We start from the raw sequence: 12023 nt of genomic DNA, 5'->3' as shown, positions 1-12023 counted from the left end.
AGAGGAGGAGGAGGAGGAGGAGGAGGAATAGTTTGGATTTGATATCCCGCTTTATCACTACCTTAAGGAGTCTCAAAGCGGCTAACATTCTTCTTTCCCTTCCTCCCCCACAACAAACACTCTGTGAGGTGAGTGGGGCTGAGAGACTTCAAAGAAGTGTGACTAGCCCAAGGTCACCCAGCAGCTGCATGTGGAGGAGCAGAGACCCGAACCTGGTGTGACGTTAACATATGAGAGTGCTGGAGGTGAAATAGTTAAACAGGTTACCCAATCAGAACCCAGGGGGGTGGAGTCAGAGGGACTATAAAACCAGCTCTGGGATGGGTGAAGGGAGGAGCTCGTAGGGAGTTGGGTGGTTGGTTGGAGTGCAAGTGAATTGGGATAGAGTCTGTGGGTAGGTTGAGTTAGTGTAGTGAAATAAGCTGAGTCAGGAACAGTTAGGGGCTAGGAAGACAAGTAAATATCTGAGAAGTGCTTTAGTGAGTGAGAGCAGATAGCGGAAGTTATAGGTCTGGATAGGCAGCCCATGATTGTAATTGACCGATACCGTTTATGAAACCACACGCTTGTTAAACTGCAATAAATAAACAGAAGTTTATGTTCCAATTTAACCCTGACTGGACTCAGTATTGTACCAGGTAGGGCCTGCGTGGTGGCAGCGAGAAATAAAGTGGTGGCACAGGGATCAATAGACGGTGAAACGTCCGGGGATCCTGTGTGATTGCCACACCCAGTTCACCAGATTAGGTGAACTCTTAACCATTACACCACACTGGGAGAGAATGGGGAAGAACAGGCTAGACTCAGGGATACCTCGCGGCTCTCCTTCCATGGGGAGGGCACACCAGGGCTGGAGTTTGGCGGAGTTGCAGAGAACTGAAGGCAAATGGGAGCAGGTGGCGAGGTGCCTTCCTGGCTGACCGATATGAATTGTGCCACCAACAACCCATTGCAAAGGTGCTGGGTAGCTAGCCCCGCTGCCATTTGCCCAGTTGCCACAGTTACACAAGCACAAAGACGGCTGTCTCTAACTCTGCAGGGGAAGCACAACAATAGAAGTGTGTCTCTGTTTTCCCCTTGCACACAGAGAAGTCCCCAGAAAGCAGATGCGTTTTCACACAGCCCAGCACTTATTACCACTCGAGCAATATGGGTGTACTCTGTCAAACACACATAAGCAGCATCAAAGACCCCCTTTTCCATTTCTGGGTGACACTGCCATGGCCAGCACTGAGCTAGGGAAGGCCGTGCCAACAAAATGGAAGTCCATCCCCAAACGGACTATGTTCGCAATAATAATAATAATAATAATAATAATAATAATAATAATAATAATAATAATATTATTATTTTTAAAAACGCAAGCCAGAACACTCATTTCCGGTTTTGAAGTGTTCATAATCCAAAAAGTTCGTTGGCTAGGCTGTTCGTAACCCAAAGTACCACTGTGTAGTTAAGGGTGTGACTGAACATTGTGCGTTATTTCCACAGGGTTAGGTAGAGCTCTAATGTTTTTCTGGATGACCACCATAATTATCAGCTCTGTGTGGTAAAACCTGTGATCTTCAAATTTAAATTAGGGTCATATTCACCTTTCTTCATGGGATTGTATACTGTGTGCACTATTGGATAAGTGACCTTGGGCCCATTGCTATCTTTCCACCTCTACAATTCCAGCATTATAAATTCCAACTAATTTCATTTTTCAGTCGCACTCTTTTTCTTTCTGAGTACTCTTCACTTCACATCTCCATTTTATTTGCTGATTTAAGCCAGCAAGAGACTGATCAGGTCAATTTGCTCAAGTTACATGAGGAATTCTTAGGCATACACAGCTCATCACATTTCTGATTTGTTTGGTTTGGGCATTTTGGATAGAACTGGAAATGTTAGGTGTTACAACACATACGGTTATGTGTTGTAAACTGCATTATTGCCAAAAAGGAGAAAGGGTGGCATTTTTTTGGAGTAGAAAACAGTCTTAAAATGTAGTAAATAAAAGCAAAACACCAGTGTTACTCCTAGTCACAGGTCTGACCGAGCCACAGCAATCCATGCTCTAGTCATGGCTCTCCACTTTTGCCTAGAAGGTAGAGTATCTTGTTGACAAGTCTACACATTATTAAGTAAAGGAGCTGGTCTTGTCAATGTCAAGCAAGGCTTGCTGAAAAAAAATTAAACTCTACTCTTCAAGTGATCACTTTTGTGAGGCAATCTTCTCTCCCTCTGCCCATTCCTCTGAGCCCTTTATACGCAGTTCCATTCTACAAGCTACTATTATGTAAAAGTCTTTCTTCCAAGAACCAAAATGCATGTCTCTCCGGCCTGATTATGGCTTGGAGTGAGGCTGGCTGAAAATGAATTGCGTAAACATTGATTCTGAGACCTTTGGCCTCTCTGAGGACAAGCTGATCTTTTCATTCTTCTCACAAAAGAACAGGTCAGGTGTGCTATTTTAAAACACCCACTTCCAAAAGTGAGATATTTTACCTTTTCCGTTGTCCAACTTTACAGGGTATCTTTGTGGTTGTTGTTGGAGGGGAAACACCTTTCAGCATAACAAATTAGAAGTCATTCATTTGTCACTCCAGATAGCTTGGGTAACCATTAAATGAACAGAAAGTATTCAGCCCAGCGGTGTAGCTAGCCGCTTGGGTACCTGGTGCGGGGGCGTGCCCTGCAGCCGGGGGCGTGGTGATCCGCCCATGGGGGCGGGGCGAGCTTCTCCGCCACTTGGAGCCTCTCTGCTGCTTCCCCCTCAGCTGTAGGGTGGCAGAGAGAGAGGTGGAGGGCAGACGCAAGTCCCACACTGCCGTTTAAGGCATCGTGAAACCTGCAGGTGACTAAGCCACCACGTCACTCCTAAAACGTTTTGTGAGCTCATTTTTTTTAAAAAAACTCATTTTGTCACCTCCCCCCCCCCAGTGATGACACCTGGGTTAGACCACACCCCCTTCCTCTGCCACAGATTCAGCCACCACCTTTGTTTTCCAGCAAATGAGCTAACATAGGGCTGCCATACGTCCAGAATTTCCCAGACAAAGCCGGGATTCATCTGTCAAAAATGGTGTGCTGGCAGAGTTTTCGGGAGCCATTTAAAATGTCCAGGAAAACACAGGCATATGGCAGCCCATATTGGAAGTGTTGAGATATATATATATATCATGTGCTGGTTCCACGTGCTTGTAGTTATTCCCACCACTGAAAATCTAGGCTCTTTGGAGGTAAGAATAGAGCCATGTTAAATAAATATAATAGCTACATTGTTTTTAGCACCTGTTGAAGCTAGCCTACCCAGAAACTCGACAGGTACTTAAATATGTAATTTTATTCTATAATGAATATTTTATTAAAACTCTTGATTTTATTTACGTTTTGAAATTTAGTTTTGTTTTCTACATCGTATTTTTATTGGTAACTGGAATGTATATTTTAAGTAAATTGCTTGGTGGTTTTTGATGATGAAGTGGTATATAAATCCTGCGAAATGAAACAGGAAGGGTTTAATGCAAAAAGTAGCAATTTCTCCCTCACCCATTCACACTCTCAGTATGTGGGCATACCATTATTTCTCAGCCCCCGCCCCCACCCCCGAATCAGCGGGGCTTAGTGACAGGCTTCAATACTCCTCTCATGTCACACACTGTGTCTCCCAATTTATTATGCACACGGGGTTTGATTGACACATCTCAGCATCCCACCTGCAAGCAATCAGAGGAACAGTGAAGCTCTTGCCGCCGTTCTTCTGCTGACTCCTATCCCTAGCGGGCTTGTAGTGTCGCTAAAAATAGGATTTACTAGGCTGACATAGAAACAGGCTCTGCACACCTACCAAAAGAAAAAGAAGAATCCGGAACATCCACACAGAATCTTTTTGCCTATGTGGCGTCAGCTTAGATTTACAGTAGTACCTTGGTTCTCAAACACCAAAAACCTGGAAGTGTTCCGGTTTGCGAATGTTTTTTGGAAGCCGAATGTCCGACGCAACTTCCGCTTGAGTGCAGGAAGCTCCTGCAGCCAATCAGAAGCTTTGCCTTGGTTTTTGAACATTTCGGAAGTCAGACAGACTTCTGGAATGGATTAAGTTTGGCGCTTTTGTTTTTGCTCTTTACTTTGCGTTTTTGTTTTTGAGGTTTTTTCAGTTAATTTGTTTTTGTGACTGTGTGGAACCCAGTTCAGCTACTGACTGATTTATTGTGTGACTGTGGAAATCGATAAAAGCACCCCCCCACCATCGAAATAATGACTATCATCAGTGCAGGTAAGAAAAAATAATAATTTATTTTTATCATCTACAATACTGTCTTTACAATACTAGTAAAATTGTTTACAAGACTAGTAAAATTCATGTTAAATTGCTGTTTTAGGGGTTGTTTTTAAAAGTCTGGAACAGATTAATCCATTTGCATTTGCATTTCAATGGGAAAGCGCACCTTAGTTTTGGAATGCTTTGGCTTTGGAACAGACTTCTGGAATGGATTAAGTTTGAGAACCAAGGTACCACTGTATTTCTGTATTACTGGCAGCCAGGCTGTACAGGATAGGAACAGGCTGAAGGGAACGTCTGAGAGGGCTTGCCCTGGGAATTACCCCGATTTCTTGATAACATAGCGTTTTGAATCACAGGGTTTGCAGCAACCAGGTTCTGCCTTCCTTCCAAGGTAAGGACCGCTGAGCAATCTGTGTGGTTTTATTTAGTCCTTATGTTTACTGTCTCCTCCCTGCCCCCTTCACAGTGAGTTCCCAGGATGGTTTTAAGCAATATAACATATCACTATAAAAACAGATAAAACGATTACAATGATAAAACAAGTAAAACTGTTCTAAGTGGAACAAAATGGCATACATGAGTATTGCCACAACCACCCATCTAAACATGCGGAAATTCAAACTCACAGTACATTCTATGCCCTTTTAAAATGTGGGGTTTGGGGGGTGTATTTGTTTGTATTTTGTATTTTGATTATGTATTTTGTGGTTTTATATTTCAATTTTATTCTGTGAACCACTCTGAGAACTCTGGGTATAGGGCCGTATATAAATTCAGTGAGGAAGAAGAAGAAGAAAAAGACAGGTCAGCATCTTTAGCTTTCCTCCTAGTAATTAAGTGGCATTGGGCAGGGCTTCTTATTTATTTATTTATTTCATGTTCTAATTTTAAATGTTTACTAAAGATTCAAAGTGAATGGTTGAAATGCTGTGCGATATTAAAAAATAAAATAAAATGACCACTGTTATCTAACCAACCAATAAGCTTGATACACATCCTAAAATAAGTTTCACTAACATGTAAATCTGAAGCGTGGGTGGCACTATGGTGTAAACCACTGAACCTTGGGATTGCTGATCGGAAGGTTGGTGGTTCGAATCCCCGTGACCGGGTGAGCTTCCGTTGCTCTGTCCCAGCTCCTGCCAACCTAGCAGTTCGAAAGCACATCAAAGTGCAAGTAGATAAATAGGTACTGCTGCGGCAGGAAGGTAAACGGCCTTTCTGTGTGCTGCTCTGGTTTTGCCAGAAGTGGCTTAGTCATGCTGGCCACATGACCCAGAAGCTGTCTGCGGACAAACGTCAGCTCCCTCGGCCAGTAAAGCGAGATGAGCGCCGCAACCCCAGAGTCGTTCACGACCAGACTTAACTGTCAGGGGTCCTTTACCTTTTTAACATGTAAATCTGAAACATTCTGGAAAAGACAGAGCTTTCCCAGGCCAAATGAAGACAGCAGCATGGTAAAAACTAGTCACTTTTATGCTGAGGAGAGAGCCGTCATGGCGGGAACCTAGCGCCCAATCAAATGGGATTATTCGTTTTTCAGTTTTAGCACACAAAAAGGTTGGTGACACTTAAAAGGTGTAAACTTGAGACACTGTTTTCTTCCTGCTAGATGGGATGAACCCAAGAAAACCATTGTCTGGTGGATTTCTGCAACATTTCAGTGATGTTTCTCAGCTGCCTTGTAGTTGCCTTTGCCAAGGGAGAGAATCATTGGCAAACATTGTGATAAGAAGATCAATACTTTGTATTCCATTACACTGAGATCTATGTCCGAGGGCCTTCTGGTGGTTCCCTCACTGCGAGAAGTGAGGTTACAGGGAACTAGGCAGAGGGCCTTCTTGGTAGTGGTGCCCGCCCTGTGGAACACCCTCCCATCAGATGTCAAGGAAATAAACAACTATTTGACTTTTAGAAGACATCTGAAGGCAGCTCTGTTCAGGGAAGATTTTGCAACTGTGCTTTGAATATTTTGTCAGGAGCCATCCAAGGTGGCTGGAGCAACCCGGTCAGATGAGAGGCATATAAATAATAAAGTTGCTGTTCTTAGCACACACTCTAACAGAGAAACAAGCAGATGGCATACAGCGCATGCAACATACCCTACAGTATAAAAATGAATGAGATGAATAAATAAGATGTGAAATCAGAGGGGCTCAGTGCTACACTTAGGGGAGAAAGTGGGATATAGGTACCAAGGGCATGACATGTGGCTAGGATAGGGGATGAGATGCTCCTTGCTCAGACATTTCTTGGCACATGATTCTATCATCACATTTGGTCCCCTTGATCAGGGCAGGCTGAAGGTAGTTCAGTATATATGGTGGGTCTTTGAATGATTAGCAAGACTTTCTGACTCCCATTGGGGATTTTTCCTAACTCTCAGACGTCCGTTTCAGTCCTGTATTTACATTAACTTAATACTCAACAGATAAATGGGAGTCATGAATGTTGCTCTCATTATTTTCAAGATGCCCTTAAATCTTCAAACTGATCAACAGTAGCTACAGAAGATAAACTGTGATATCATAACCCTGTCAACGAAGAGGGGGCATTTTCAACCTTTTTCTCTCAAAGGCTGCAGTTTCCAGCTAACTTTAAGGTAGTTCTTAATTATAACAGCTAGAACAATTCTTCTTCTTTCCATGCGTATTAACAGTTGAGGACCCAGTGAATTCCATGACTAAGGAGAAAACTCAAACAGAAACAACAAAAAGGCTGCCCTCCACTTTAATAGTTGGGTGTTGAACTGCAGAAATCTTGGTGAGTGAATAAGGAGTGGATTTTTTTGAGTGAAAAAGACTGAGCTCAATTTTGGTGCTCCATGTTCCAGGAACACTCTTCTTTGTATGTGATTCCAGTTGGTGGATCTGGAGGTAGTAATAGAAAATAATGCAAATCCTGTAGGATTGAAGTCTGTTCATCCCTTTAAATAGGGTTAGCATGGAAATCAACTACCTGCTTCAAAGTAGCTTAGTGCCTTCTTGAAAGTCCATAAAAACTCTATTTATTCACCACTGGAAAGCATGGAGTGCCTTTTTGCAAGCTTAAAATTGCTGCCATAATATACAGTAAATGGAATAGGCAGAGGATTTCTGAGGCACAACTCTAGAGAAAGCACACTGAATTGCTGGAATTCAACAAATACAAAGCAGGATTTCAGCATATACATTGCAGACTTTCAGTTAATAATATCTGGCCATTTGCGGATGAGTTAAGAGTGCTTTGATATGGCCAGCTTTGATTTATGTGAATACCAGATTTTCTGTTCTGCTAAGGGGTACATTTTTTTTTATCTAGTCACAAAGAAATAATGAACAACTCGAAGGGTTATTTGCTCATCGGTTTTTATTTTCTTATCTTGTGATGCCAGAATATAAGATTTTTCTTGATGCTATAATAAATAACCTCTGGAAGGGGTCATATATAAAGCTTTAGAAATGACACCATCATTTCTCAGAAGTAATTTGGGTTTCAGGATTATTCAGTGACAGAGTGTGATGGGGGTCTTTACATCTGAAGAGAATAAAAGTGAATTTTAATAAACTGCCCAAGGACTGGGTGTAAGAAATGTTTTAAAATCCAGAGTTTTATTTCCCTTGGACCCAATACATTTCAGTAGTAGGCACTGAATAGATAACAGCCCAAGATCAGCTGCCATTTTGTCAGGTTGCATCTCTTCTTCCCCCACAAGAGGAAAAGAGTATATGGGGGGGCCTACCTCAAGGCATAGATTCTTCCCAGGTTGAGTCATGTTCCTGGAGCTCTGGGCCTAAGAAACTAAAAGTTGTGTTTAATGCATGCCATGTACTATCACCAGTGGGCTTCTAAACATTGAGTGGTTTTAGATGAGTAATAAGTTCCAATAAAAATTGGGTGCCTCCTGTGCTCTTCCATTACAGACCAATCTAAACTTGTTATTTATGCAGTGGTTCCTTGGTTCTCAAATGGCTTAGTTGTCAAACAAATCAGCTCCTGAACACTGCAAACCCAGAAGTGAGTGTTCCAGATTGAGAACGTTTTTTGGAAGCCAAACGTCCGATGCGTCTTCTGCGGCTTCCGCTTGAGTGCAGGAAGCTCCTGCAGCCAATTGGAAGTTGTGCCTTGGTTTTCAAACAGTTTCAGGAATCGAACAGACTCCCGGAATTGATTAAGTTCGAGAACCAAGGTACCACTGTAATGTTAAAAATGCGTTATTAAAATGTGATACCAGAGGGCGCTGTAGAGCAGGGAGCCTTTGAGAATGGGAAACTGCATTGAGAGTTACATAATGTTATATTTAATAACGTTTTTACAGATCAATGTAGATCCAGTCCAAGTGAAGTAAATCCCAACATTATCATGTTTTCTTTTCCCCCCCCCAAGCCTTCCCAAATTAGTCTACTTCGCCGCTACAGTTTTAACTCTTACTGGCTTTCTTGCTTTCATGCTGTTTTATTATTGGTTTTATGCTTTGTAGTTTGTTACTGGTGAGTGCTTGGCACTACGTGGGATTTTTTTTAGAAACATCAAACTTAAAATCAGGTGAAGTCAATTCAAAGCCATGTTCTGGTCCACCATCTGGATTCAAAATGGTGCCTGGCATACAAACATCAACAAAGACTGCCACTCCATCTCTGGAACCAAAAATAGTGTACAGTGGTACCTTGGGTTAAGAACTTAATTCGTTCTGGAGGTCTGTTCTTAACCTGAAACTGTTCTTAACCTGAGGTACCACTTTAGCTAATGGGGCCTCCCTCTGCCGCCACACTGCTGGTGCGTGATTTCTGTTCTCATCCTGAGATAAAGTTCTTAACCCGAGGTACTATTTCTGGGTTAGCGGAGTCTGTATCCTGACGTGTCTGTACCCTGAAGCATCTGTAACCTGAGGTACCACTGTAGTAGACTTCTCCACACTTCTTGGGTATACTTGGAATGTAGAGGATCTAAGTGTAAAATAAAATGAATAATATTTTATATTGTGGGACTAAGTGAGTGGTCAAGAAAAGGAGAAATACTTTTAAGTTGTATCAAAACCAGGAAGGTGAGAGTGACTGGATCTGAAGGTCAATTCCACACCATACATTTAAAATACAAGACTCGCCCCACTCAAGAATCCCAAGAACAGTAGTTTCTCCCTCACAGAACTACAATTAGCAGACTAGTTTCCAGGATTCTTTGGGGAGAGCCATGTGCTTTAAATGTGTGTTGAATGTGCTCTCAATGTGTGGTGTGGATCTGGCTGAAGCGTCATGGCTGTGTGAAAGGAGGTTTTGCCACCACCAACTTGATTTCCTGCTTAACATTCCCTGGCAGGTTACGTCTTTATATAGTCAGTCAACCTATATACCGACATACCCCTAAATGTGATGTATGTGTGCTGTTGCTAAAGTAAACTACCCTTCAAGATATTCTCTTGCTCTCTGATTTAAAAGGAATATTATTTTCATGGTTGCTGGTACTTGCTGCATTTGTGTGTGTGTGTGTGTTATGGTGATCCCCCTCCTGTTTATCTTCTAAGCTACCCAGGGAAATTCTGTTATAGGGCAGCATGTAAATTGCATAAACAAACGGAATAATGACAGAATAAATCAATAGTGAGCCGGTGCAGCCAGGATTAGAGACAAGCGCAGAAGGATGTTCGGTGCTTGCAGCCTCATAACCAGCCTTGTTGGTTTTTACTTCCAGCCATCTCTCTCATGTGCTACTCACCTGGAGGGCAGCCATGAACATAAAGCCATGTACCACAGGCCTTGCCCCTGTCCCTACCCTCACATCAATTGCTGGCCTTGGGTCCTTCCATTTACATTGAGATTTGCAAGCAGACTTCTAATGTGAGGGGAGCCCTCTATTTTCATTTTTAGCCAGATACGTAATTTTTAGCCAGATGCGCAGGTGGCGCTGTGGGTTAAACCACAGAGCCTAGGACTTGCTGATCAGAAGGCCGGCAGTTCGAATCCCTGTGACGGGGTGAGCTCCCGTTGCTCGGTCGCAGTTCCTGCCAACCTAGCAGTTCAAAAGCATGTCAAAGTGCAAGTAGATAAATAGGTACCGCTCCAGCGGGAAGGTAAACGGTGTTTCCATACATTGCTCTGGTTTGCCAGAAGCAGCTTAGTCATGCTGGCCACATGACCCGGAAGCTGTCTGCGGACAAATGCCAGCTCCCTCAGCCAGTAAAGCGAGATGAGCGCCACAACCCCAGAGTCGGTCACGACTGGACCTAATGGTCAGGGGTCCCTTTACCTTTACATAATAAAACTCTGCCAATCAATTACAAAAGAATCTTTGTGCTTTAAACCCAGTGGCAATTTTGTTTCATTATTTAATTTTCCCACAGGTGCTCTTTGCCACACTTTGTGGTACCCAATTTGTCAGAGACACATCCACTAAGTTCAGCGGCAGACTTTGGCCTCTCAAATTTCAGCGGCATGCCATGTGTCACGATCCGGGGCATGATTGGCAAGGGGCATGGGCAGGAACGCTGGGGCCAGGGTACAGGCAGTGGCACTGGGAGCAGAGGCAGTCCGAGTAGCCGATGCAAGATCCAACATGGGAAAGGGGTGGGGTAGAAGAGGCAGTCCAACTGGCAGGTTCACAGTTGGGAAGCAGCAACAAATCCAACCAGGGTCAGAGATGAGAGGAGATCCAGAAACGTACCAGAGTCAAGGCAGTTGAAAAATCCAGCTGGGTGAGGTCACGATGCATGATCAGAGGAACAGGCTGCAGCTCAGCAGAAGACCTCATGGCTGTGGCAAAGTCCAAGGGCGAAATGATAGCCTTTTGTAGTCCTCCTGGACTTGCTCCCAGCCATAGTGCATCTCGTCACCTGACCGTGCTTGCTGGCCTGCTTCTCATTCATCTAAGGTCAGCACAGCCAGGGCCTCCTGACTCTTGCAAACCCTCACAGTGCTCATTACACCATGCAGTGCCAACATTTGGCACCACCCACTTCTCACTCTCCATTTGAAACAATAGTTGTCTCATCCCCAAGTCTCCATGCCCAGTGCAGCCAAACCGGTTGTGCTTCCCTAATTCCGCTTCTGCTAAGTTCTTCTGGTCGCTCATTAGTTTGACCTTGGTTGCTAGTAGCAGAGGACATACTAGAAGTCTGAGCTGAAAGTTAATATTCTCTCTCACAAAAAGATTGAGGAGCACCAGCTCTGGACATGGAGATACATTTTGTCCAGTAGTTGCTTTTATTTGGACAAATACTTCCTCCCGGAACTGAGCCACTTTCCCACATGTCCACCACATGTGTCAATAAAAGCCTAACATTTAGCATCCTGTCCAACAGTTTGATGAATAGGGGGCACTAACAGAACTTTTTTAAAGCCAGAACTTGCCAAAACTCAATTCTGGCACCTCTCAGGTGGGCGCCATTGACATTCTAAGAGAATGAGGGAAGTGTTCATGGTGAGTTCTGGCACCTTTTTTTCTAGAAAATAGCACTGGGCACTAATATGGGCTAACCGTATACATAAGATGACATTTTTGCAGTATATTGAACACTACCTCTCTCACTGAAGCAGAGGCCAATTGTTGTGTTATGTAACTGTGGCCTTTTCACCGATATACTGGTATGCTATGGTAAATTTCACACCAACTCTGATTTATTTCAGTGACATGTGCAGAATATAAGCTTCTGGTTGATTGCGACACACTAAGAAATCACTTTTCATGAAACAGGGACAAAATAAAACAAAATAATAGAATATTTTACAATACTTGGCCATGTTTCAATTTTCATAAAATGTCACATAAATAAGAAAATACA

Source organism: Podarcis filfolensis, assembly GCF_964270895.1.
Source record: "Podarcis filfolensis genome assembly, chromosome: 10".
NCBI lineage: Eukaryota > Metazoa > Chordata > Lepidosauria > Squamata > Lacertidae > Podarcis > Podarcis filfolensis.
This window is presented reverse-complemented; position numbering follows the sequence as displayed.